Below are 12,079 nucleotides of genomic sequence, written 5' to 3' on the forward strand. Positions count from 1 at the left end.
TACACACTGTTCATACTGCTCTCAGGCTGATATCTAGTGTATTAATACACACTGTTCATACTGCTCTCAGGCTGATATCTAGTGTATTATACACACTGTTCATACTGCTCTCAGGCTGATATCTAGTGTATTAATACACACTGTTCATACTGCTCTCAGGCTGATATCTAGTGTATTAATACACACTGTTCATACTGCTCTCAGGCTGATATCTAGTGTATTAATACACACTGTTCATACTGCTCTCAGGCTGATATCTAGTGTATTCATACACACTGTTCATACTGCTCTCAGGCTGATATCTAGTGTATTAATACACACTGTTCATACTGCTCTCAGGCTGATATCTAGTGTATTCATACCCCACTGTTTATTCATCATTCAATTCATTCTATATGTTGTTCTGTAGATTGTGAACATTACTTTTCACTTCACTGCTTGTTGCACCTGGTTAGAAGCTAAACTGCATTTCGTTGTCTCAGTACCTGTAATATGTGCAATAACAAATCATTAAAATAAAATATATTGTAATGTAATGATTTGGTTTAACCTTATTTATTGAATACATCATTTAAAATGGCAAGATTAAATCAATTTCCGCCATTGCAAACCCAGCCAGTCAAGCCGACTCCGAGTCCGAGCTGTCCGAATTAAGACGAGCTTTTTGACACCTCCCCCGGCTGCGATCGGCTACTCTCGTCTACTTTCGAGGCGAGCCGCAATGTGTCTCAAACAAGCCTACTGTATTTTCAAATTCTAGCGCACTCGAGCTGGTTTCTCCAAAATTACCCACCCCACCTTTCACTGTAGTTGCTGTCATAAGTCATTTGTAGACTAAGGGGCAAAAAGTATTTTTTTTTTTACATTTGTACTTGTACACTTGTACTAGAGAAATGTAGACACAAGTTGGAAGTAATAAACCTGACGAGTTTGAATTTGAGTTGATTATGAGTTGATTTTAAATTGATAATTAGCTCGCAATAAGTTCACTTTAGTTACTCACACAACTTGACACAAGCCATGGGTTCAGGTCCGGACTTATAAGTCCGGACCTGAACCTGAACCTCTGGACTTGAGTCCGGACCTGAACCTGAATGTGAGTCCAGGTACGCAGCACTAGGTGCAACAACTAATCGACTTAATCAATTACCAAATTAGTTGTCAACTAATTCAGTCGTCGATTCGTTGGTGACGTCATCATGTGTTTTACGCGCCGTTAAGCTCCAACGTTATTGGTCTTTTTATCGGTACTGGAGACATTTAAAAAAAATATATGGCATATGTATTATTGCTAGAAAAACATTATATCGCAGTCTTAGTGTCGCCAACTCGTTTCTAATATGCAAAAAGACAAACAAATGCTTCTATAATGTATTTTCGATCAGACGAGAGATCTCTCTCCCCCGTCTGTGTGCGAGGGGGCGGGGCCGTTTACACACACGCTGCTACATGCAGCAACACACACACACGGAACAAAAATAAACTGTTTGAATGCGTACATTAACAGTTTATGATATCTCTGCCCCGTCTAAGACATGAGTGGATCTGACTTTAATTACATTTGAGTGTTTCGTCAACTTAATGTGTTGTTTTAAATAACACTTCTGCATACAGTATGTGACAATGTACGTGTTGCACGGCCAGATACGGCTCGAGAAGCCGACTCAGATGAATGAGGCGAGTGAACACAGCTGACAGCCGCGGTGAAACTCGAGCGATTATTCGCATCGCGTCCGGTGTGAACGCACCATTATTACAATTATTATATAATTACAAAATAGAATCGCCACTCTCAGTACAGCTCCACTTTCCGAACAGGAAATGCACGCAAATACAACATTTTATATTATTATTATTAATAATAATAATAATAAATATATATATAAATAAAAACATCTTATATTTTAGTCACACCCGCTATTGATTAATTTGGTCAAACATTGGACCTTGACACCGTCCACATACTGTAGCTATAGTGAAATAATATAATAGAAAACAGCTGACAGGCTCCATGGACCCGTCAGCTCCGGACAGCGCAAAATGCGTATATGAAGAGCTACGTCATGAACGCAATAAATCCTACCCTCGTGGGGGTGCGCACATCTGATTGGCTATAGATAGAACAAATTATGAAAAAAAGTACGAATCGGGTGACCGTCAGGGGAGTCTCAAAAAACCCACACACGAATGCACAGCGATCCGTGCACAGAAAGCGGTTTGTGTTTGCAGGTTCAGAGGTTTTAAACGGAAAACAAATATGTGTGGATCAAAAATACATATGTAAAACTTTTTTCTGTATTTGGATTTTATTTACATGTGAAACGGAACACATTTGTGTGTATGCTGAAATACAAGTGTGAATCCTTCTGTGTGCATTTGTGTATTATGAGACTGGTCTAAGCCCATACAAAATCGGGTTAAAAATACCCTGCTCCTGGAAAATTGAGAATAGCTCCACAACCCAAAACACTTCTAGAGAATGTGGTTAAACTAGTATACGCTACATGTAAGAAGTGTGTCCAAACTTCGGTAAGCACCTGTCACATGTACCTCTTCCTTTAATTAGCTCACAGCGGCTGCTCCTTTGGTTAAACTGGCAGGATTTAAACTGATCCAATCACATAGTACTAAAGTACAGATTAGAAGGATGTCCATTTTTATTATAGTCCTACATCTTCACACACTGAGTAGTCAGTATTTTCAAACGTTAGTGACTAAGGGCTCACTCACACCAGCATTATCAACAATACAATTACAGGAACTCAGTCAGTGGTTTAGATTTTCATCTTCGACTGGTGTGTTGCTGAGAGTATCAGCTACCAATGCTTTCCTATGCGGTTGGGCAACAGATTGTACATAGCAGTTCTAACATAACCCATCCCATAAGGCATCACACAGGGCTTGTCGGCTTGTTGATCTGTGTATAAAAAACACAGGTCTGGCAATTTCTGTAACTTTCAGAAACAGACAATTAAGCCAAGTAAGTTTAACTCAGCGGTTGCCCAGGTGTGCTCAGGTGAGACAGTATGTGCTCACACTTACCTGTGAAGCCGGCAGCCCTCGGTGCCCCACCTGTTCCTCATCGCTCCAATCAAATGGTAGGCAAAGCTTAAAATGGTCAAATGTATCGTTCTATAACAGGCAGCGTTTCCGCCAGGTGGGCGTCTTGCCGTAATTTGATATATTATTAATAATTTGACAAAAATATTAATAATTCGAGAGAAGATCGAGAGTTTTTATCGCTTGAAATAACGAAAAGGAAAAAGGACATCCCTCTGTTGGAGGGGCAAAGTCTGGTGGGATTCTTTTCGGAGTGTTGAAGATCGTTCCCCAACATCGGCGGTGCCTGCTACAGGACAACACGGAACGTGCACGACTTGGACGCGATGAGCGGTGCTAGTGGAGCACGCGCGTGACCTGCGAGCACCAGAGCCTCGCAACGGCGAAACTGAGGCTCCGTGGTAAAATGAAGAGCCGTTTGGGAGCGAAACAGCCGGCGCTTTAAGAGAGCCGAGCCAAATGATCCGGCTCACTAACGTAAAAAGACAGTATCTATAAGGGACGGCTCAAGTCAAAATTCAAGCACCCCGCCAGCAAGGACCCAGGTTCGATTCCGGCATGAGGTCCAAACATTTATTAAAAAAAAATAAAAAATAATAATAATCTCCAGTTCATTACGTCCATTCGCGACCCACCTATCACATCTCTGCACCCCACACTGACTATCTTTATTACTCTATCTTCGTTTTTGTTTTGTTTTTGTCTGAGATGGGAATGTCATCTCTTATATGTTATTACAAAAATAATATTAACGTATTTGGCGGCCCACTTGCAATGCCTTTGCGGCCCACAGGTTGGGAACCACTGCATTATACCATGAATATACTCAGCAAAAAAAAGTAGATATTGGAGTGTCATGTTTGAATAGCAGACCAACATGTCAGCCTCTCTTTTAGAACAATAATGGGAGCAGGACAGCAACCCTGCAGAGGTGTGACGGTCACATTGTGCTCCTCCACGGCTCTTGGCAGTCTTACAAGTGTCTGGAGGTACTTTAAGGAATGGATACTAGTTTTTTGCAAATGGAATGAACACTGCAGAAGATTCCTACAGCTGGTGTTGCTATAGTTATAGAGACATGTACAGAATACACTTGAGATCATCTATAGCTCTGTACAATGTTTAGTCCTGGTTTATCAAACCTTTGACCCCACTGTAATTACTTTCTGCAGAAAAGAGAAACAGCAACTGAATAGATGGGAACTCTTTGTTTTACAAACACAAAGTCCCTTGATGTCCTTAAATCTAAATGTGTCAGTCTGAGCCAAGACCACCCTTTAAAACGAAGGATCAACAATTGGACTAAAACAGATTTATGAGCTGTTATTACAATCTATGATAACAGTGTGTATGTACCGGAACATACTCCACCATAAGTTTACATCTTATTGTCTAGCATGGATTAAAAACTCCAAAACAACCCAAACTCATGGTTACAGACTAATGACATCATCTCCCTGAAATGAAGTCCATATTTTTATTCAATCTTTCCCACGTTTTTATTTTTCATGATGAGGTTTGATGAAAATATGAATCCAGTATGCACTCCCTTTTTCAGCAGCCTGAGGGCATGGCTTCTATCCCCAGAGATGTTTTAGTGCGTGTCCATGTTTGTCTGGAAGGCATCGCACTCCTATAGGGCTGCAATATCTGAGTCTTATCAGTAGTCTCGCTGCCATTTCCTCATGAACTGGAGCGCCTAAATGCTGCCACACAACAGACGGATGCATTTATAGCTTTTCTTCAGTTTCAGTGGGAGTATGGATCATGGGGGTGTGTACGATCTGGGCCTGTGAGCAGATGGAATGTTTCAGTCTTTCAAGGTTCTCCAAAAAAATGTCAATGCTATTGTATTTCTGCACACATAACATGTATTATCAAATAATATATTTTTTAAGTAAGTTTAAAAGCGGTCTTTTAGTTTGTTATATAATCCTAAAATGTCCATCAAGATTATTGTTGATGTTCCAAACACAACTGTGAACTGTGTTGAGTTGCACACACAAGCATTACAATGGATGGACCTTTTGCGAATGGGCTGTAAAACAAATCTATTTTTCGATTGAAGCTTTAGGAAGCACAACAACTTTTTTATTAATAAGGTCAAATATATATGGCAAACTCTTGTGATGTTGCAATACAAGCAGCATTAATTTTACGGTGTGTTGTTGTGCAGCTATTTATCTGAAACACTGGGAAGATGAACCAAAATGATGTTGATCTTGTGACGAAACCCATGAATCAACTGGATAACACACAGTGCAAGTTAAACTCATATGTATATTTCTGAGGCTTAATGCATCACCACACCTGAGTGAAACAGTTCAGTTATGGGTCTCTCTTGAATGTCTATTGTGTGGTAACTTTGATTAGACTGTGAGGCTGTTAAATGTGGGAGTGGAACGAGTCGAGTTCATTATTAGGCGCATGTCTGCTGACTCGCACTCACACAACCTGCTGTATGTGTGTACTGTACATGCATGTGTTTGTTTTAATATATACACGAAGAACCTACTGCAGTTTCTTTAATCGTGTAATGAATCAGAACTTTTTCTTATAATTCTAACTGTCTTTGTTTATATAAAAATGAGCTTTACAAATGAACAGCTAGCGTCCCTATGGACCTGCAGGCTGCTGTGTAAACAGACATATCGATGTTAAGAGTAAGATATGCTCTGTTGTATGTGCATATCTCCCTGACATTGTTAGGGAACCCTCGAGTCACAATAACAGTCGGTGAGTATTTTAAACAGCTGCCACTATTAGAAGTGAATGTTTCGCTAAATAAAGAGAGACCATGAGGAACGACGATACATGCATTTATAGAAAGAGGATGCGAGAAAGATGGTGGCAAGAAATATGCTTTACTTGTTAGATCTATCAATTTAGCTGGAAATTGAATTCCAAATACAATAAACCTAATATATTTTATTTTGGGATGTGAAAGAGATTGGGTAAAAAAGGACATTTGTATGTAAAACTATTTAATAAATACGAGGGCTGAACTATACATACAGTATTGACAGAGTAGTTCAGCTATCAGGCAGTCTATTAACACATAACACAGAATATCATTTAAGCAACAACTCCATAGTATATATATATATATATATATTCCACCTGCTCTCATCCAGCCCAGGCTTAATTCATCTAAAAACACCTAAATAAGTGTATTCCTAAGACTTTTCACCACTTTGTTTGACAAGACACTACGACTCAGAGAACAACCTAAAACAACTTTCTTGAGGAAAATCCTTGGCTTTTGGACATTGCCTATACCGTGTTGTCACATTGATCAATGCACTCAACCATAAGACATTCACAGGGAGGCTCACACTGTTTAACTTAACAATGTTGGGCCAAACTCGCACATGTGCATCTGAGTCATCATCCCCACACATGGAAGCAATTAGCACAGCTCAGTCAGTGCCATGAGTTTAGGTTGTTTCAATACAACTTTGCTTCATAGTGGATCTGGTTTCAAAACCTCAGCTGCCTTCAAAAGGAACTCCTGTGCTCAAGGTAACGACGTTGTGAGAACACCGCTGCTATGCACGGCATGTCAAGCCACCGGGAGAACAATTTAGCAAGCTAGAGGTAACGGAATGCAGGAACTACAAAAGGCATCATATTCAACATTCCTTATGATAATATAGTGACCAAAACTCTATGACTAAAATAACAAAATATCAACTTCACTGGCCTTGATAGAAGTATTTTTATTTTAATGTTTTATGAGTCGTAGATTATTCTCAAACAGACGTGGAGAAAAGTCGTTGGAAAATTCTTTGTTCGAGGCCTTGATATGAGCAGGTGGTAGCAGCCGCTGATGTCATAATCAGAGTTTTTAAAGGTTGTGAATACAGGATTATTTAAGTATGAATATAGTTGAAAAAGTAACTGTGGCATAAAATGCTTTGTCAGATTCTATGGCATGTTAACTTTTGATAGAATCAGACATTCCTGCTTTCAATAACTGCAACTTTTTAAATAGCTTGGCTGTACAGTATGTACTAGAAGGCAAAGTTCCCCTTCAAATCAGTCATGCAAAAGAGAAGTTGTAATATTTATTTTGAAACTGAGAAAAAGACGTCTGACTTTAGCTATCAGAGCCATGAGTGGTGTCTTAAAAAGGTCTCCTATTATCCTGTTTTTCATCAATATATTATAGGTCTCGGATATATACAAAACATGTCTCTGAAGTGTTTGGCTCAAAATACCAAACAGATTATTAAAGGAATGGTCGACTCATTAGATAATTAATCAAAACTTCAGTATTTAGTGAAACGTTATGTTTAAACCATACCCTGAAGAAATCAGCGATATTCCCCGGTAAATAATGATTTTATAGCTCTTTTTTATCAAGACCTGTATATTCCGTCTGGCCGCCGCCATGTTTGCCATTTCAGTAGTCACGTGATGGTCGTGACGTCATCCATGCGTTCACTTTGTCAACACACGGAAACATGGCGGGGTATTTCAGTTCGGACTCGTCAGCAGAGGAACAAGTTTTGACCAATGTGAAGAGATTGGATGGGGGAATTCATCCATACATATCAGTATGACAATACGACACCCTCTGTCCGTAGACCCTCACATCGTACAAGGAAAAACTTCCGAAGAAAACCCACAGTTTAAAGGGAACATGGGAGAAACCTCAGGGAGAGCAGCAGAGGAGGGATCCCTCTCCCAGGACGGACAGACGTGCAATAGATGCCGTGTGTAAATTGAAAAGATAATACATTTGCAACATAGGTAGTCCAGATGTTTGGAAATGCATGTGTGTATAATGGGAAGATGATATAAGATACTATATGTATGCATGTAGTACCACCCTTGATAGCGATTCCCTCTCTAGTTTAGCATACTCAGCTTCGTTGTCCCTGGCCATAGAATCACGATTTTATGGGGCCGGAAAAACTGGGGGGAAATACACACTAGCCGGTACTACGCTATATGGAAAGGCCACCAAAAACTGTCCTGGCCTGGACGTTAAAGGACGTTAAAACGGGACTAGCCGCTGCAATGGAAATGCGCTATAACATACCTTATTCTTACTCCGAGCACTACTTCTGCTCCTCCGTCGCTTCACACTTGCAGAGGGCGATTTCTCAACTGGTCGAACTGGTGTCCTGGTCGGTGATGACACCAGAAAGACCGATGGTACTGCATCTCCATTGAGTAATGGTTGTTCTTTAAATCCCATGTTATGTTTGATCATACTCTCAGAGTAGTCGTCCGGAAATTTGAAATGTTCGCTGCATACATGAGCCTGTAAATCTTTCGGTTCGGGCCGGCCACATTTCGCTAGCCACTGCCTCCGAATGTACTTCTTACGCTTACCTTTTGGCAACAGATGGAACCGAGCATTCCGTGGATTGTTCCTATCCGAATTATGGCAATATTTGGCGATACAGTGAGGCATATTTGAATAGAGAAACTACAGTAAATAACATGGAGATCAACGTGTCTTCGAAAACCAAACGCATGGATTACGTCACGTCCGGGAAATGGCGGCGCCCACAGTGTTGATGTTATTTCGGTATATAATCAGTTTAAAATCACTGATAATGTCATCGGATTAAAAAAAAAAAAAGAGAGACTGGCAGAGACTGGTCTGTTTTATCGGATGATAATTTTTAAAAAATGAGTGTCATGAGCATACCATTCCTTTAATTGTAGCATCCCATAATCCCCTCTGTTTCAGCCCTGTTTCAAAAGTGCTGATTCTCTGTCTGTTACTTTAGATGAAAATAAGGAGCCACTCCCCACGCAACTCTGAGAGATATTTGGTTTAAAAGAACACTATAGGCGAGTACTTTTACCCGTACTTTTCCCGTTTAGTTCCGTTAGTGCCTGGAATTGTGTGTTCACACCACTTGGTTCCAAGAACTTTTACCCCCATTTTTAGTGCCTGCTAGAGACGTGGTACTATACTGCTGAGAAAAAAGTACCAATTTATATTGGCTGGGCGAATTGCAAACCACAGCCCGTAAAACTGCCATTGTATTTGCTGGCATTAGCATTATTAGCATTAGCATTAGCCCCGCGCACCAACGGAGAGAGAATAACTTATGGCAACACAAAAAAAAACATGGGAGCGGTGGAGTGATGAGGAGGTGTCGGTGTTCTGGCGATTTACTCAGAAGGCTTCAGTGAAGCTGACTGAAGCCAGTCCCCAACTCCGGGGACTTCCGGCCAGGGACTTCAGGTGGCAGTATACGCCGTGAAGTGGTTTGCGGCCTGCCAGTAAACCCAAAGCAGAAGAATTGACGTCAGTGGCTTCCTTTGCGTGATCTTCCCTCAGGGAACTTATTCCGGTGTGAACGCGATCTCTACTCAGTGCCATGGGGGTACTAAGTGCTGGGCACTAAGTACTAAGTAAGAAGGTGGGAGGGGTTACCTTGGTTGCTGATGGTTACACATGCCAAAAAAACGTTATGACTTTATAAAGTGGCCAAAATCTGATCAGCTCATTTCCAGACAGGTTTTTATATAAATGGATCAAGGGAAAAAAAAGTGAGCGATATGTTTTCCTGAAGCTTTCAGAATCTCTTTACACGGAGGGGACACATGTTTATGTATAATATCCCGGTACTGCCCTCTCCTGGTTTAAATCCTATCTCTCTGACAGACATCAATTCATCTCCATTAACAACTCCAAATCCCCCACAGCCCCCGTCAATCATGGCGTCCCTCAGGGTTCTGTACTTGGTCCCCTTCTGTTCATCATCTACTTCCTCCCAATTGGACAAATCCTCCGAGAACACCAACTCCAGTTCCACTGTTATGCTGATGACACACAGCTCTACCTCCCAACAAAATCAATTTCTCAATCAACCACACACTCCCAGCTCAGCACCTGCCTCACTGACATCATTTTTTTGGATGCAAAACAATTTTCTAAAACTTAACTGTGACAAATCGGAACTTATAATTAGGGATGTCCCGATCACCTTTTTTTGCTCCCGATCCGATTCCGATCATTTGATTTTGACAATCTGCCGATACCGATTTTTCCCGATCCGATCTTTATGCAATGCATTAAGAGAAAAAAAAAAGGTAACAGATAACGGCTGGTCATCCAACGCGATGAATTCAGCTATCTTGGCTGTTATTTGTTTGGCCTTTTCACTGTTCTGGGGCAGTTTCTCTTTCCTTTTAAAAGTCTCTGAAAGTGTCGGTTGTTTCAGTGCCGTTACCTGAGTGGCCGCTGTGTACTCGTCGTGTTGTTGGCGTTTGTTTCTCAGGTAGCGTATTAGATTGGTCGTGTTGAACGTAGCTCTGTTCTTTCCACCATGCGGAACCTCCGCCTTGCAAACATTGCATCTGGCTGTTACACTGCCTTCGCTTTCAATTTTATAATACTTCCAAACTCCTGACATTTTCTCTGTCCCGACTCCCGAGTCACCAGATGAACGTAGCCTCTCGTTAGCTTACTGCTACTATTAGACACTGCGCCCACTCTGTTGCCAGATTTGAGAGAAATAAGCAACCAGGTCTGAAAACAAGCCCAAAGAAAGCAACACATACATGATGTTGTGTCATTTTAAACCAAAACTAAGTCCTCAGGATGACTTTAAGACGTGAACATGGTCATTTTTGTTTTGTAACATTAAATAAAATAATAAAATCCATATTATGGATTTAGAAAATGATTTTATTGATTTAAAAAATAGTTTTATTGATTTAAATTGACATGCATCCGCTAAGAAAAATAGTCCGTTGTTACTGTTTGAACTAACGTAGCAACGGCAGGAACTGCTTCGATAGTGTTGTTGAGGAGCTTTTTGATTACAGATTTGAAAACATCGTTGCTTGCTTTAAAAGTAGCACAATTCATGATGTCAAACCTTGGAAAGTATCTAGATATCCCTGCCCTAATGCCAAAGTAACTGCACACTGAATATGTGTCGCCGTTTGATGTCTATGTCTGGACCGCTGCGTAAAAAGGAGGGTTTCTGCCCCGTTACTTCTATAAGAATAAAACACGGTGGACAGAGATCTCTTTTTCTCCCCCTCTTCTCCCCGCTGCAGCCTAGCAGCTGATCTCAGAGCATGCTCCCCTCTCCTGCAGGGGGGCGTGGTCAGCTGCAGCTCACAGAATCAGCCCCCTGCAAAAACAGCGCTGGAAAGAGCCAATAGAGCAAAATGAGTCATGGCTAAAATGCAGGATCTGTTTGGTATTTTGAAAAAAATATATTTATATAGGCATGGCCCTACAATATATTGTTCAAATATAGCATAATATGTCCCCTTTAAAGAACATCGCACGCATCAGATCCTCCCTCTCATCGACCACTGCTGAAACTCTGATCCATGCCTTTATAACATCCCGACTGGATTACTGCAACAGCATTTTGGATCACCTGCATTCACACTAAAAAAACTTCAATATGTCCAAAACTCAGCTGTCCGCTTGCTCACCTCCACCCGACGCTCCGACCACATTACCCCTATCCTCCATGACCTCCACTGGCTCCCCATCAAACACCGCATTGACTTTAAAATATTACTTTTCACTTTCAAAGTCGACAACAACCTTGCCCCCCCCTAACTCTGTGACCTCATCCAACGACACACCTCCACCCGTCGCCTCAGGTCTGCTGAAGCTAACCTACTGCAGCCCATCAGGACAAAGCTCCGGACCTGGGGTGACAGGGCCTTGACTGCAGCCTCCCCCCACACTCTGGAACTCCCTCCCCAGCCACAGACTGAGTACAGTAGTACAATTTTTTCCAGTATTAGTGACCTGGGGGAGTTTTTCAACTTAATAAAACTAATCCACAGATGATATATCTATCAAATGATTTTGACAAACCTATTTTAGTTTGACTATTTTGACCAGTGCAGAGCCATTATAAAAGACGGAAAATAAAATGTACAAAGAATTAAAGTAATTGCACTATTTACTATATGAATAAATACGAAAAAGTGTAACACTTTATGCATTATCAACGTTTTAATTGTTTATCTGATAAAAACATTTCTAATGTGAGCTGGGGGGTGAACTTGGGGT

At 41.0% G+C, this 12,079-nt stretch overlaps 1 protein-coding gene across 1 annotated transcript in view; it reads right to left on the reverse strand.

Annotated features, from left to right (window-relative positions):
- znrf2b (zinc and ring finger 2b) overlaps positions 1–12,079 on the reverse strand; it is a 60,527-nt gene that overhangs the window by 46,587 nt on the left and 1,861 nt on the right. The gene's annotated exons all lie outside the window — the stretch shown is intronic.

Source organism: Pseudochaenichthys georgianus, chromosome 16 (genome assembly GCF_902827115.2).
Source record: "Pseudochaenichthys georgianus chromosome 16, fPseGeo1.2, whole genome shotgun sequence".
Taxonomy (NCBI): Eukaryota; Metazoa; Chordata; class Actinopteri; order Perciformes; family Channichthyidae; genus Pseudochaenichthys; species Pseudochaenichthys georgianus.